The following is a 14,930-nucleotide window of genomic DNA, read 5'->3' as shown; positions in this document are numbered from 1 at the left end:
ATTCTTATCTAATGGACAGCTGACCAAGCCTTGTTCAAAGAGGGGTGGTTTCAAACCAATCTCAAAGAAAGAGATAGGCGGGGTTAATATTAAACAGTTTCTGCTCCAACAGACATCTTGACGCACGGCCAGTATAGACAGATTTATTAAGACAGCATAGATCAAAGAAGACCGGACTTAGAGGGATGCAGTTAACATAAAATTTTCGAACTGCAACCATTGCATATATCACCAAAAGATGGAAGAGCCAACGTAGGCTGTTCAGCCCATCGACTCTGTTCTGCCATTCACTGAGATCGTGAATGATCTCATCATACTCAGAACCAATTTCCTGCCTTTTTACTAATACTTCATCGATTCCATTGCGAATCGAAAAATCTGTGTATCCGAACTTTGAACATACTGAATTTTTCAAGCTCGGCAGCCCTCTTGCGTAAAGGATTCCTCGGATTTTCAACAATGCGATAGAAGAAACTCGGCATCAACTCTGTTTTAAGTCGTTTTGACTCTTTGTTCTGAAATGAGGCCCTCTGATCGTAAACTCTGAGACAAGGGCAATCAACCTCACATCAGTTTAACGGTAAGGTCCTTCAAGAGTCGCTCATTCGTCAATAAGTTCATTTTGTAATCTTCGAAAGTCTAATGTGTTCTCATCCAAACTACTGAACTCCTCCTGCGAAGAGAGTACCTTCACAGCAGGCATCAGCCCAATGAACTGTCTTTGCTCTGCCTTTTTTTAGATAACGTGCTCGAGAACTGTTCACAATATGCCAATTGTGCTGACTAGTGTTTTGGTTTTACTTGAGTGAAACATCGTAGTTTTTAAATCCAATGCATTTGAAATTAAAGTCCGGCAAACGCATGCATTTAATAAAACAAATCTGGTGAAGTTTTTACAAATCCATCTGCTACAGAGATGTTATTACACAACTTTGTACCAAGGTAGAATTTGAATCCTACATTGCACCACGACATCCCATGATCACTACGTTGTCGCATATCAATCGCACATCTGAGAGGCCTGGGAATATCTCCTGGCGATCAATGTTTGCAATAAGAAGGAATGCAAGCGTACAGATCTTGGGACAGACTGGGAATTACGATTCGTATCTTTCTGTGTGCAATGTTTTTCTCTTCCAAGATTACACAAAAAGGAAGGAATGAATGTTGATGTGAATGAACACACACGATTTACCCGAAAGTCAGCAAAGAGTATCCTGGCTCCCGTTCAAAACAGCGTTTCCCTCGTTTGTCCACGAGAAGCTGTGCAACTCGCTGCAAGTCAGATTAACTGGAGTACTTGCAATTTTTGTTGACTGTCACAAACACCAGTTTTCCCCGTAGTAAAAATAGTGTCGCCAACATCATTATTATAGTTGTGAGAATAAGGATGACAAGACTGAAGCACAGTTCCTCATTTTATGATTTCAAAGTGTGCGCTAGTGGTTTTCATCACTTACAGAATGATGACTGTTACATGTTTAAATTCATTTAAAAATTAGATCACTAACTGATACAGCGAGTGAATGGAATGGAAGCTTAAAACTGACTCCTTCAAGTTTACAGTATGTACCAAACAAAATTATTGGCCTGAGTAATCAATGAATGGAAGAAGATAAAAATAAATTACCCATAGGAATTCAGGAACCAAATAAGCCCATTTAGATTCTCGAACCTGCTCAGCCGCTCGTATAACCATATGTTATTGGTGGGATAACACTATATGCCTGCCTTTAACCCATATCCCTTGAAACTAATACTCAATAAAAATGTGTCTATCTCAGATTTAACGTAACAACTGAATTATCATTCACCTTCATTTGAGTGCAAGAATTCCTGAGGGCCACTACTCTTTGCGTGCAGAAGGGATTTCTATTATCTCTCCCGAATGACTTCACCCTCATTCTTACAAATTGATGTGGACATTGCTTTCTGGACCAAACAATTATTGCCTATGAGTATTTTCCCTCACGAGAAGGTGGTGGAGAGCTGCCTTCTTCATCTGTTGCAGTCTCTGTGCCCTTGGTTGACCTGCAATACCCTGAGGGAGGGAATTCTGGGATTCGTTCAAGCACATTCTTTACTTTTAATTCAACTATGGAAAAATTACATCTTACGTCTGTGGTCAGCAAAGTTTTGGAAAGAATTCTGAGGGACAGGATTTATGACTATTTGGCAAAGCATAGTGTGATTAAAAGCAGTCAGCATGGCTTTGCAAGGGGCAGGTCATGCCTCACAAACAGTTTTGAGTTCTTTGAGGAGGTGACGAGACAGGTTGACGAAGGTCGAGCAGAGGATGTTGTGTGTATGGACTTCAGCAAGGCATTTGATAGGGTTTCTCTTGAGACGCTTATTCATAAAGTCAAGAGATATGGGATACAGGGAGATGTGGCTATCTGGATTCAGATTTGGCTGGCTGGCAGAAGGCAGAGAGTCGTTGTAGCTGGAAAGTATTCTTCCTTGTGGTCAGTGTTGACTGGCGTCCCGCAGGGCTCTGTCCATGGGCCTCTGCTCTTTGTAGCTTTTTATAAATGACTTGGAATAGGAGGTTGAGGGGTGGGTTAGTGAATTTGCAGATGACACAAAGGTAGGAGGTCCCGTCGATTGTATGAAGCGAGACTGCAGGCTGCGGTAGATATTTGCAGAGCTGGGCTGTGAAATGGAAAATGGCGTTCAACCTGGATAAATGTGAAGCCATGCATATTGGAAAGTCATACTCGAATGCTGAATATAGCTTTCAAGACAGGAACCTTGGCAGTGTGGAGGAAGAGAGGGATCTGGGTATGCAAGTACCACCCAAGCTGATAGGGTTGTTAAGAAAGCATATGGTGTTTTGGCTTTCATTAACAGGGGCATCGAGTTTCAGAGTGGCGAGGTTTTACTGCAACTCTACAAGTCTCTCGTGATACAACACTTGGAATATTATGTCCAGTTCTGGTCGCCCTACTTTATGAAAGATACAGAGGCTGTGGAGAGGCTGCAAAAAAGGTTTACCAGGATGCTGCCTGGACTGGAGGACTAGCCATATGAAGAAAGGTTGACTAAGCTCGGACTTTTCTCTCTGGAGAGAAGGAGGAAGAGAAGATACCTGATAGGGGCGTACAAAATAATGAGTTGAATAGATAGAGTCAAGATCTAGAGAATTTTCCTCTGGGCAGGATTGACTGGTATGAGGAGTCATTGTTTGAAGATATTAGGAGGAAAGTATAAAGGAGAAGTCAGAGGTAGATTATTCACGCAGACAGTTATGAATGTATGGAATTCTTTGCCAGCTGTGTGGGTAGAAGCAGTGTCATTAGGTACATTTAAGCGACTGATAGACATGAACATGGATATCAGTGAGTTGAGGGGTGCGTAGGAAACGTTACTAAATTTTACATTAGGATTGAACCCCGGCACAACATCATGGGTCAAAGGGCCTGTTCTGTGCTGTATTTTTCCATATTCTATTTTCTTTGTTCTATTTTCTAGTTTACGTTTATGTCCCTGCCTTTCCCTGTTGACGCCCGGAAGACTACTTCTTCAACTTCTGGATTTCAAAGATGGAAAACCGAATGTGTCTAATCACTTCTCGAAAATTAAAACGTGATATTCAGTTCTTGTGCTTATGTCCTTGTAATGGTCTCCTTCCAGATCATTGTTCTCCTTTCCGAAGTCTTTAGCAGAGTGAATGATTTTAGTTGGGGATATTCCCAGAGATTTGGAGATGTGGTGAAATTCCTTGTATTCTGCAGTTGACTCTGTCAATGGACAATAGAAGCAGATCTAGAATCTCAGAATCGCTACTGTGTGGAAGTAGGCGATTCAGTCATTGTTTCCACAGCGACTGTCTAGAGACCATCCCAGCTAAACTCACCACTATACACTGATCCAGTCACCTTCCATTTTCTACGGACAATCCGCATAACATGAATAATATTGGAATGTGTGAAGAAAGCAAATTCCGCAAAGGCAACGCACGCCAATGCAGGGAGAATTTTCAAAAGGCCAGTCACACATGGGTGGAATCGAAACAAGTTTGTTGACACTGTGAGGCAGCAGAGCTAACCACTGAGCAACCGTGCCACTCTACAAACTTACACAATTTATTGCACAAATATTTGGGAAAATAACAAAAACTCCACATTAGCAGAACAATGTAAGAAATAAGAAGTATTGACTATAATTTGGAAATGTACAGCTTGATGAATGTTTGTGAGGGGCAGTTGATGCTTCAAAATCCTTATGGAATTATTTGAGCAAGTGACAAAATACATTTTACAGACGATAGCAGTTGATGTCGAGATGAAGTTTAGCATGGAGCTGGCTAATTCAGAAAGTAATGACACGTGGGCTACAGGGACATTTGGCGACATGGTTATAGTTTTAGCTGTCCCACAGAAAAAAAATAGAGTGGTCGTAGGTGGAAGGTTAAAATATCAGCACAATATTCAGGTTCGAAGGGCCTGTACTGTGCTTTACTGTTCTGTCCTATGCTATCATTAAGTGAAAATGATGCAGGCTTGATAGCTGAAAAGTATCCTTTCTTGTCTTTTACTGAAAATACATGCGCAAAGGTTGTGTTCCCGACTTCAGTCATTTCTCTCTCTGTCTCTCTCTGTCTGTCTCTCTCTCTCTCTCTCTCTCCCCCTCTCTCTCTCTACCCCCCCCCCCCCCCCGGCTCTCTCTCTCATTCTCTCTCGTTTTCTATCTCCCTGTCATGTCATGAGTTAATATCAATCAGACTGGGTGAAGCACATGTTTACTTTCTGCCGCCCTTGCTTAATGAGCTGTCAACGTGACACACACAAGATGCAGTCAATCACTTTTCCTGACGTGTCATTATTACTCACAAAGTACTTCTTGAGTTACAAGCTTGCGAACTGGCTTCGGCCCGGAGATGTAAGGCAGTCGGTGGTGAATATCGAAGACACCACTCTTTGCACTCGGTGTACTGATGCTTGTACGGTCTATTGCCTCTGACGCATTTTTCGATCTTCCCAAATTCGAAGATCAGTACTTTTCCTCCCATTGCACCATTCGTAGGTATATGAGAAGGTAATTCACTCCGTCCACTCCGACATCACAGAAAACAGTTTGAGCACTGAGCCATGTCCAAAATTCATTTCTTTTGTTTAAACAGCATTCACTTTCACCAAATAAGACCAATACTTTCCTGTTTGATCAGAATGAGTTCCTCAATTTATTCATTAACATTCTTCTAATGGTGTCAATTCCTGTCAGTCATCCACACGTTGATCATTGCCATCTGCAGACCTCATCCATCCCCTCATCTGTGTGATCATCTGTGCCACTCCTTTATTTCGGCACGAGACCTTTCAATATCCCAACTCTTATCCCTTCTATCAGAAATCTGAAGATTGAATCCCAAAGATAGAAGACTTGTTCTGCCACAGAATGTGAACACTTAGCTCATGATCTAATACCAGTTCAAACGTTGATTGTACCTGAGAGGATGGAATAATTAGTTATTTTAAATTTATTCTTAAAGGAAACTAATGTAAAAGAAGTAATTGTTTCTGCAACCGTAGAAGGCATCAGCAGGTCTGCCGTTTGAATATGCTCGACAGTTTTTATCGCCTTACTTGAGAAGGTATACAATTGTTTAGGAGGCAATTTTGTGGAGGTTCAGTCAATAGAGACAAGTAGTGAAGATTTTGCAAATGAAGAAGATTGAAGCAGTTAAAGCCTCTCATCTCCCAGTAGTTAGAAGAATTGGTGGAGATGAAATCAGAATCTGCGAAATGATAATTACGATTGATAAAGTTGATGTAGAACAGATGATTTTTCAGATCCGCTTATGAGTAAAGTCAAAGCAGTTGCAGCCTCGAATCCCCCAATAGTTAGAAGAATGAGTGGAGATGTTATCGGAGTTTGCAAAATGCTAAGTGCACTTGATACAGTCGATATAGAAAGGATGGTTCTTCAGATTGGGCAATGTAGAAGGACTGGTACAAGTTTTAGAATGAAGGGTATAGATTGAAAGCAGAGAAGAAGAAAGAAATACGTTTAGCAACGTGTCGACAATCTATGCAACTCACTGACGCCGAATTCAGTGGACGTTGGGAGATTAAATAAATATAAAGAGGATATTAACAGATTTTGAACTTCCAACGGGTTGAAGGGAAGCGAATGGAATGTGAAGTTGGGCTCGAGATGAGTTCAGCCATGATGGCATTAAATTAGCGCAGGCTTGAAGGTTTGACTACCTTTCTCCTTTTCCTAGTGCTTCTCCTCTCACACAATATAGTGAACGCCGGGGTCGATTTGTATAATGAGACATTGATATAAACTCTGCACACTTCCCTCCAGCAACACGACTGTGGAGCGTCCACCTTGCAAAAATGATTCAAAATGTTCTCTGCAAACTCTATCTAATTGGATTGCCCATGCCAAGTAGTACTCACAGATTTGGTCATATTCTTCTGTGCGTATATTCGAGCAATGTCCGAATTTCAAAAGGATTTGATTCAGAATTATTTGAAGGCAGACTACCATTCCCCTCCCTTCAGCACCATCGGACTTCCAAATGTCCCATGCCTGTTTCCCACCAATTGCAGCTGTTTAAGACACACCGAGTTAGGTAAAATGTTGGCTGAGGAACAATGATGGTGAGAAGTTGTAACAGGGCATTTGGATGATGACAAAGACAATTGGCGTAAAAAAAACATGGTTTGCTGAAACATCATATTTTGAAACGCACTTTGGAAGAAGAATCACGACCGGAGTGTCGTCGTGACTTTTGGGTCAAAACGAGGCTCAAAGGAATGGAGGTATCTTCGCGTCCTTGTCCATACGTTAATGCTATAATTAGGAACGACCATTTCCTTTATCATTCACGGCATAGACTTTAAAAGCAGAAGGTTATGTTGAAACTGCGCAGAACTTTAATTTGAGCACAGCTGAAATATTACTTGTACGTCTGGTCACCACAATATAGGAAGGATGTGTTTGTTCTGGAGAAGAAGAGAAGCTGGCAAGTTCAATTGAGTCTTCAGTTTCCACAAGAGCAATTTATCCTCATCTGCAGCACCTTATTCTTAAACTGTGGCCTCCTGTTCTAGATCCCGATGACGTCAGGAAACATCACTTCGATCTTAACTTTTTCTGTCTTTTAGGCAGATCACACAGACTCACAAATTCATACAGTTTTGTGAATATTGTTTTGTGCACATAGAAATAAATGCAAGAGTAGGTATTCAATGCTTCAGTGTGACAGGGTATTGGTGATACTGCGTCTGGAGTGCAGAACAGAAGAAAGAAATTCAAATAGGTAGATGAATCGCACATTGGTAGAGATGAAACCTATGGGGAGGATATTGCAAAGATCCAAAAAGACACTGACAAATTGTTGGAGTTGACAGTAAAGAGGTTGACACATTTCAATACAGGGAAGTGTGAGATGATGTACTTTGTTGGAAGAATACTGGATGATAAAAATAAAATTGGGAGTGTGTGGTGCAAGTGGTAGAACGTTAAAGAAGGCCAATCACAAATGAACATGTATGTATCTCCGCACAGATAATAGACCTTGGCTGGACAGAGGGAGCGAACAGCAAAGAAAGAATAGATTATGTGGGACTTTACTCACTGGAGAGAAGACAGCTGAGAGGAGATCGGATGGATGTTTTCAAAATCATGATACAACGCTGAACGGAATACATAGGGAGAAGGCTTTACCATTTGCAAAAGTAACAAGAACGAGAGGGGCGTATAGTTATAGTGGTGTGCAAATGAAGCACTCCTGAAGAGCGGAAGATTTGCATTCACCCTGCGACTACGATAGAATGCATGGCCTGGAATGATAGGCAAGGCAGGTTCAACTAAAGTTTTGAAGACAGAAGTTGGTTGCTTGTTGGGATGGAAATGAAATGCAGATTTCTGAGGAAATTGTCCAGAAATTTACATCAGGTGACAGAACAGGGCCAAATAGCATCAGGGTGCGCTCTAAATAATCTGGGCATTCCGTGATATTGAAATTGGATCTTCTAACTCAGGCTTTCACTCGACCAGAACAGACATATATAACTGGCCTTATTTCCTTGGAGGGTATAAAACGACTGTGAAAAAGCTGGTGGGTTGTGCTCGGTCAATGTGTGCAGAGCACTACAAGTGGAATTTGTCGTGAGGCAGTGCCCGTTTGAACAACGCTGTTGTAAGAATCGGTGATCACAGAGAAGCCATGGAGACGCTGACTTCATTTGATGATTGCGATGACTGCGAAGCTCTGAGGGGTTTGACTGCTACAACGCATTGTTCCTAGAGAGTTGTACATTAAACCGGCTGAACTGTTAACCACACATTGTCCAAGCCCCATGTGTTGCCACATAGACATGCCCGGGAAAAGTCATGACTTCTGGCATAGAGAGAGAAGGAAGCAGAGTCAACATTTCGAGTCTTGTTGGACTTCTCTGCAGAGAGAAACTAACCGTTCTTCCAGCAAATATGGACAGAGAGAAGAAGAGTGAGCGAGAGAGAGAGTGGGAGAGAGAGAGAGAGGGAGAGACATAGAGAGAGACAGACAGAGAGAGGGAAAACGCAAAGGGAGAGACATTGTTCAAGATCAGGGGATGAAAAATATTCGCGAGTGCAGAGGAATGAGGTTGGAAAGAAATCAGTCATGATCGGGGATTTGATTCAAAGTTACAGAATACTGAGAGACCTGGATAGAGTGGATATGGCGAAGATATGTCCGTGAATAGAAAAGGCTGCGATCCGAGGACACAGATTGAAAGTAATAGGACAACCCTCTTGAACCGATTAAAGACAGAATTTCTTCATCTATAGGATGGTGAGTCTGGAAACTCACTGCTCTAGAAGGCTGTGGAGGCCAGGTCATTGAGTGCATTATAGTCAGGAATAGTTAGGGTCTTGGTTTTTAAGACAATCAAGGGTTATGTAGCAGGGGAGGGGTAGGTAGACGGCAGAAGCCTGCTGTTGCAAAAGCTACCAGCTTCGATCGAATATTGAAGAAGATTCAGGGGCAAAATGGTTAAATTCTGCATCTATGTTTCACAATCTTGTGATTTTGTGGAATGGGGTAGCAGGCTTGAATGGCCAAGTCGCCGACACTCGTCCCTTATTCCTGTGTTTGCGGCTTTTCAATGCAGATGGAGCTCCACGTTGTCAAATGTCAGTGCTAATAAAAGGGCGCGAGTCGAGGTTGAACAGCAAGAGACTATCATACTGTCCGAGATCTCATGCTGAGAAACGATCACCCTGTCAGCGTGTTTAAGCGGGGGAGCGCCGTTCTATTGGAGTGTCAGTGTAACATTGGTGGAATGGAGAGTCAAGAGGAATGACAACTCGCTGTGAGCTGACATTGCACTGAGCACAGTAATGTCAAGTTGTCAGGAATGAAGGAGCAGCATGCAATCTCTCGGACGGGCTGCACTGACGTCTGCACTCACTACTGGAAAGGTAGATCTGGTGGGGCACTAGAGATTTGCAGACTCAGTCCTGATACAACCCTGCACTCACACACAGTCAATCTCACGTGAGCGCTAAGTAGAGGGGAGTTAGTCTGGAAAACATTGCAGGGTCAGAAGCAGCAATCTTGGGAAGGGTTACACTGCAAAAAGATCTCCGGATATCCAAAGATGACCACACGATAGTGAGACTTTGATTCCTGTTCCTATTCTCTACCCTCATCTACCCACTGATAAGTAAATCCTAACCGTCATCCCTGACAGTTCCAAACAATTCTCCCCGCACGTCTACTGGACGACTTGGTCGAATCATTCGGAAGGGGTAGCAAACTGACATCCCAAAGTAGGAGATTCCAGTCGTTTGGAGCAATTCCTGGGTTCCAAGAAATCATTGGACAAAACGAGGCCAATGGCAGAGATCTACGCCTTGAATGTGCACCTAGCCCCCCACCCCGAGAAAAACTGGAAGTGAGCAAGTGGTTTCACCATAGGAGAAAAGAACTCTGTACATCTCGCACAACGCCGCAGCTTTTGAATGCATGTCATGAACTGTGTGTGTGTGTGTAACTGTGTGTGTGAGAGAGAGAGTGTGTGCCGGTGAACATGTATCATAAAAGTCTGTCCAAACAAAATCCCTTTCAATGTACAATGAAGTTAGAGACATATAGTTTTTCTATTCACTCGTGACCCATAGGTCTCTCTGGAAATATATTGTTTTTCCGTCACTGTCACTAGGTCAAAGTCATGGAATTTCCTCTCTATCATTTTGAGTCAACCCACAGGAGGTGGCCTTCAGCCAATCGAGAAGGATGCTCCTAACCGCGTTCCAAAGGTGAATTAAATGTCAGCAATAAATGCTGTCTCGCCAGTAAATTACACGTCCCGAAAATAAACGCAAAAATGAAATTCCATGTCATGTTCAAGTTCAAGTATCCAAGTTCATCTGGTAATACAGAAGACAACGAGAGCGTTGGCCTATATTTCAAAGTGAATAGTGTGCCGAGTTAGTTTGTGCAAACTATGCAAGGTACATCTAAGACCCCTGCTGAAATTTTGCCAACAGTTTTTTTTATCGCCATGATAATGAAAGATTTGCCTGTTGTTTGAGCAAGAATGTATTACTCATCCCTAATTTCCATTCGTTTATTGCGTTGGCGTACATGTATATTAAACTATGTCAGCTCTGGTCAATAATTCAGAAAGGTCCAAATACACGATTCAGTATTATTTCGAAAAGGACTAGTGGTTAGTCCATTAATGAAATACAGCAAATATTCTAGTCGCCCTGCATTTGGATGGATGTTATGAAACTTGAAAAGGATCAGAATTGACTGACAAGCATATTGCCAGTGTTATACCGTTTCCGGCAGAAGCTGGAGTTTTGGGTGCTGAGACATGACCACAGGGAGGTTTGTGATATCATGAGAAGCATGAATAGGTTAAACAGACACGATTTTTTTTTCGTCTGGTGGTGGAATCCAATTTGAGAGAGCATCGATTTAAAATGAATGGGGAAATATTTCTGAGGCGTGCAAGTTGCAAAACCTTAGCATGCAACCAATGCTGCAAGTATGGAATGAGCTGCTGGATTGAATGGTGGATTCTGAGACATCTAAAAGGCGTCTGGATGTGTATTTGAGTAGGAAGGATTGAGAAATGATATCGACAAATACTGGAAAATGGGACGAAATTTATAGAGGATACCTGTTGGCATGGATGTGTTGGACCGAAACGTGTCTTTCTGCACGGTATATTCCTGTGAATCTATAAACTCACGGACATGCCAGTGAATCCTGAATTCTGACTGAGAGTAAAAAATCCTTAACCAAAATGTTTATCATTGTATCTGGGTGAGATTTATGTCCAGGTCAATTGAGTGAATGGAAGATCACGGACGGTAGAATTGACTTTGTTAGTGCTAGTGGTTTTGGTGGAAATCTTTGCATTATTAATCAGTCCAAAGCATCAACAGAAAAGTAACTGATGGTGGACGCTGAAAATCTGAAAACAGAAGTCTCCAAAATATTCCATTAAAGAATTATCTACTGGAAATTTAACTGTGCTTTTGTATCCTCCCTCTAGTGATCTTATTGAACTTGAATTGCAATCCCTGGTTTTCTGGTGTAATTTTCTGTATAAACCTGTCGTCAGATCATCTTCAAGATTCAGTGCACATCTCTGGTCAGCACACCACTAATGCCTTTCCCACTGTATGTATTCGTGTCTTCCTCATGTTAATCTGTGCACCACATGTAATGTATCCAACTATTCCATATCTGATTAATTCTGCCCCCGTGCCTCTGTATTACTCCCTCCATTTGGCAAACGAAATGTTTAGTATGAGATCCAATTTTTCGCTGACACCTCTTCCATCCCTGAGTTTGGAAAGATTGAACAGCTTGGCCAGCAGTACATTTTTTTATTTATGTGACCCTCTATCGCACTTTGCAGTGATTAATTAATTGAAGTTTTGTGCTACACAGCTGGAATTTAGAACTTCAATCGACTGAGTCATGGAACGTTATTTGGAGTCAACAAATTTGATTGTTTTCTTGGTCGGTTTCCAAGATTAATGTGGTTGACTTTCAACCAGATTGCTACTATCATGGGACGTTTGCTAAATATAAAATAGTGCTTGCATTTAAGATATAACTATCTTTTAGAAGTAAAACGTATTGACTCCACAACATCAGAACCTACTTGTAAAAATGAATTCTTCGGTAATCTTCCATTTACAGAATGTTTATTGCACTATACTTGGAGCTGTTGGTGTTACTTGTAAGACTATCAATCTAATGTTTGTTATATAAGGTAATATTTAACCACACTGTAATGTTCATGTTTGAAATGTAACTTCTTTGCCAGTATTTGTTCATTTCTGAGCCATATCTTACTCCCAGAGGCTGAACGGCGAAGTCATCTTCTGCTCTGACAGTAGAAATCTGACTACAGATTCATACACACTCTGAAATTTCTGGAATTGTAAAAAAATAAAATGTTTGTTCTCAATCATTTCCTTTGTGAAATAATGTGCCATATATTATTAGAAAAAGTGCTTGAATTGTTTGATAAATATCCATTGAACCCTTTTCCATTTGGCAGTAATGATTGACTGAAATCTTAATACACTGAACAGCAAAGTTTCACAACATTTGTTACAAGGTCTGAAACTATGACAGATAGCGGGTAAGTTCATAAACATCAGAGCAAGTGATTTCATTTTCTTATTTTCTCCTGGTAAAAAATAATGATCGATGTTATCTTCTTTGATAAGTATTCGTACAGCATTATATACATTGGTTGGGACAATGTAATAAGACATTATGAATGTTAAGATTTCTTCCAATCCGTTGAGAAAGATGTGCTGCATTCGTTCTGTGATTATTTGTGTGTCGCTTTTAGATGTTGATCTGGCTTCGCGTAAGTTTTGTGCATTGTAAACTGCATGGCTTCCTCTGTCCAGATTTCTTTTTCACCCTATGATTTGCATGTCCTTCATTACTATGCTCTGCTAGTACTGATCACAAACAATTCTTTTTCATAGTTCGTAGTTATATGGGACAATAAATCATATTTAGTCAAATTGAATTAAAGATTGTCCAACAAAAAAAAAGGTAAAACACTGTGTTGGCAAGATTCAACATCACGGCACATATTCGGAAATAAAAGAAGGTTCAAATACAAAGGACCAGGAATTGAAGGCAAACTACGAGTAGTACTCGTACAAACCCATAACCACACGTATCGTTCTCCTCTTGCAGTATCTTTATTCTAGTTTCTAAACAGAAATGGCTGTAAATCTATCCAAAGTGAAAGCAATTGAAAACAGGGCAAGATCATAAGGAATAGAACACTTCTAAATGCATACAAAAGGAGTGTTGTCCACGAATGCAACTGCGGCATGGATCATCTTAATTCTATCCAGTTGGATATTTAAAAATGACACGCATTTGATCTATTGCTGACTTCCCCTCAGTTTGAATGTTTACCCCTTGTAATTGAAACTGTGATCCTGAGTCGGGAAAACTGAACTTCTCTAAATGTGCCGCATCCTACTTTTTGGTAAAGTCAGAAATAGATCTAATGCGTGTCATTTTTAATATCCAACTGGACAGATGTATGATTATTCATTGCCCAGTTGCATTCGTGGACATGTCTAAGAGAGTTTTCATTGGGAAGTATTTCTTTTTTCTCACGCAGAGAGTGGTAGGAATCTTGAAGCTCTGCCAGAACAAGTGGTGGAAGCATTTCTTGGTTGGTGACATTTATGAAGCATCTGGATGGTGACATGACGAGGGAGAGAATAGAGGGATATGGACTGAAATAGGGCAGAAGCGTTGCTTTTATTTCACTTGCTTCATTTTCAAAGTTTGGGAGATGATTTGTAGCTCGGGTGCTCGTTGTTGTGGTTGTGTTCGTCGAGCTGGCAATTTGTGTTGCAGACGTTTCGTCCCTAAACTAAGTGACATCGTCAGTGCTTGGGAGACTCCTGTGCAGCGCTGAAGGAAACATCACAGAAGCGCTCCACGAGGCTCCCAAGCACTGAGGTTGTCAGCTAGACCGGGGACGAAATATCTGCAACACAAATTCCCAGCTCGGCGAACAGAACCACAAAAACCTGCTTTATTTGCTTCGAGGGCCAAAAGATCTGTTACTATTATTTACCTACGTTCATTGGTTTTGTTCTTATCACATGAAAATAACAGAAGCAGCACATAAGTGAAAATGACTGTGGTAGATTGATCATCATTTTATTTCTGCTGCATTTTTTAAAAAATTGGCAGGAAAACAAAGAAGCAAGATTACAAAGAAAAGCAATGCACGAATGTTCACGGTGAAGAAATCAAACGGAGTGCATAACCCCATTTTAATTCCTTGTTCCATTGCAGATTGTAACTGTGAAATAGAGGAAACCAGAGGACTTGGAGAATAAAGCTGCGTTTCATCTCTTGAGATAATTGCAATTCTGAAACGCCCTGAAGTAAGTATTTTGCTAAATGTCACGAGGCTATGCTCAGTAAACTTCGGTGTGATGTAAATTCAGTATAATTTCCCTTAAAGTAAATTTAACCAGTAATTTGATGATGAATTATTTATTTACAGACAACAAGCAAAACTATTGTCATTTACAAAATACCGTGCAAGAGCTGTAACTATCACTACATTGGACAAACAGGCAGAAAACTGGCCACCAGGATACAGGAACATCAACAACCACCAAACGACGTGACTCTCTCTCTCTCACTATTAGCCTTACATAAAGATAAAGATGAAGACCACTTCAAATAGGACAACACATCCACCCGAGCAAAAGCCAGACCCAGAAACGCTGAGAATTCCTAGAAGCATAACATTCCAACCAGATCTCTATGGACAAACACATTGACTTGAACTGAATTTACCATTACTTGAGACAAGGAATAGGCAATAGAATCACCATAAGAAATGACATCACCACAGGAAATGACATCATCGACCAAAAGAAACTCAATTATGTCAATA

This window comes from Hemiscyllium ocellatum, assembly GCF_020745735.1.
Source record: "Hemiscyllium ocellatum isolate sHemOce1 chromosome 41 unlocalized genomic scaffold, sHemOce1.pat.X.cur. SUPER_41_unloc_2, whole genome shotgun sequence".
NCBI lineage: Eukaryota > Metazoa > Chordata > Chondrichthyes > Orectolobiformes > Hemiscylliidae > Hemiscyllium > Hemiscyllium ocellatum.
This window is presented reverse-complemented; position numbering follows the sequence as displayed.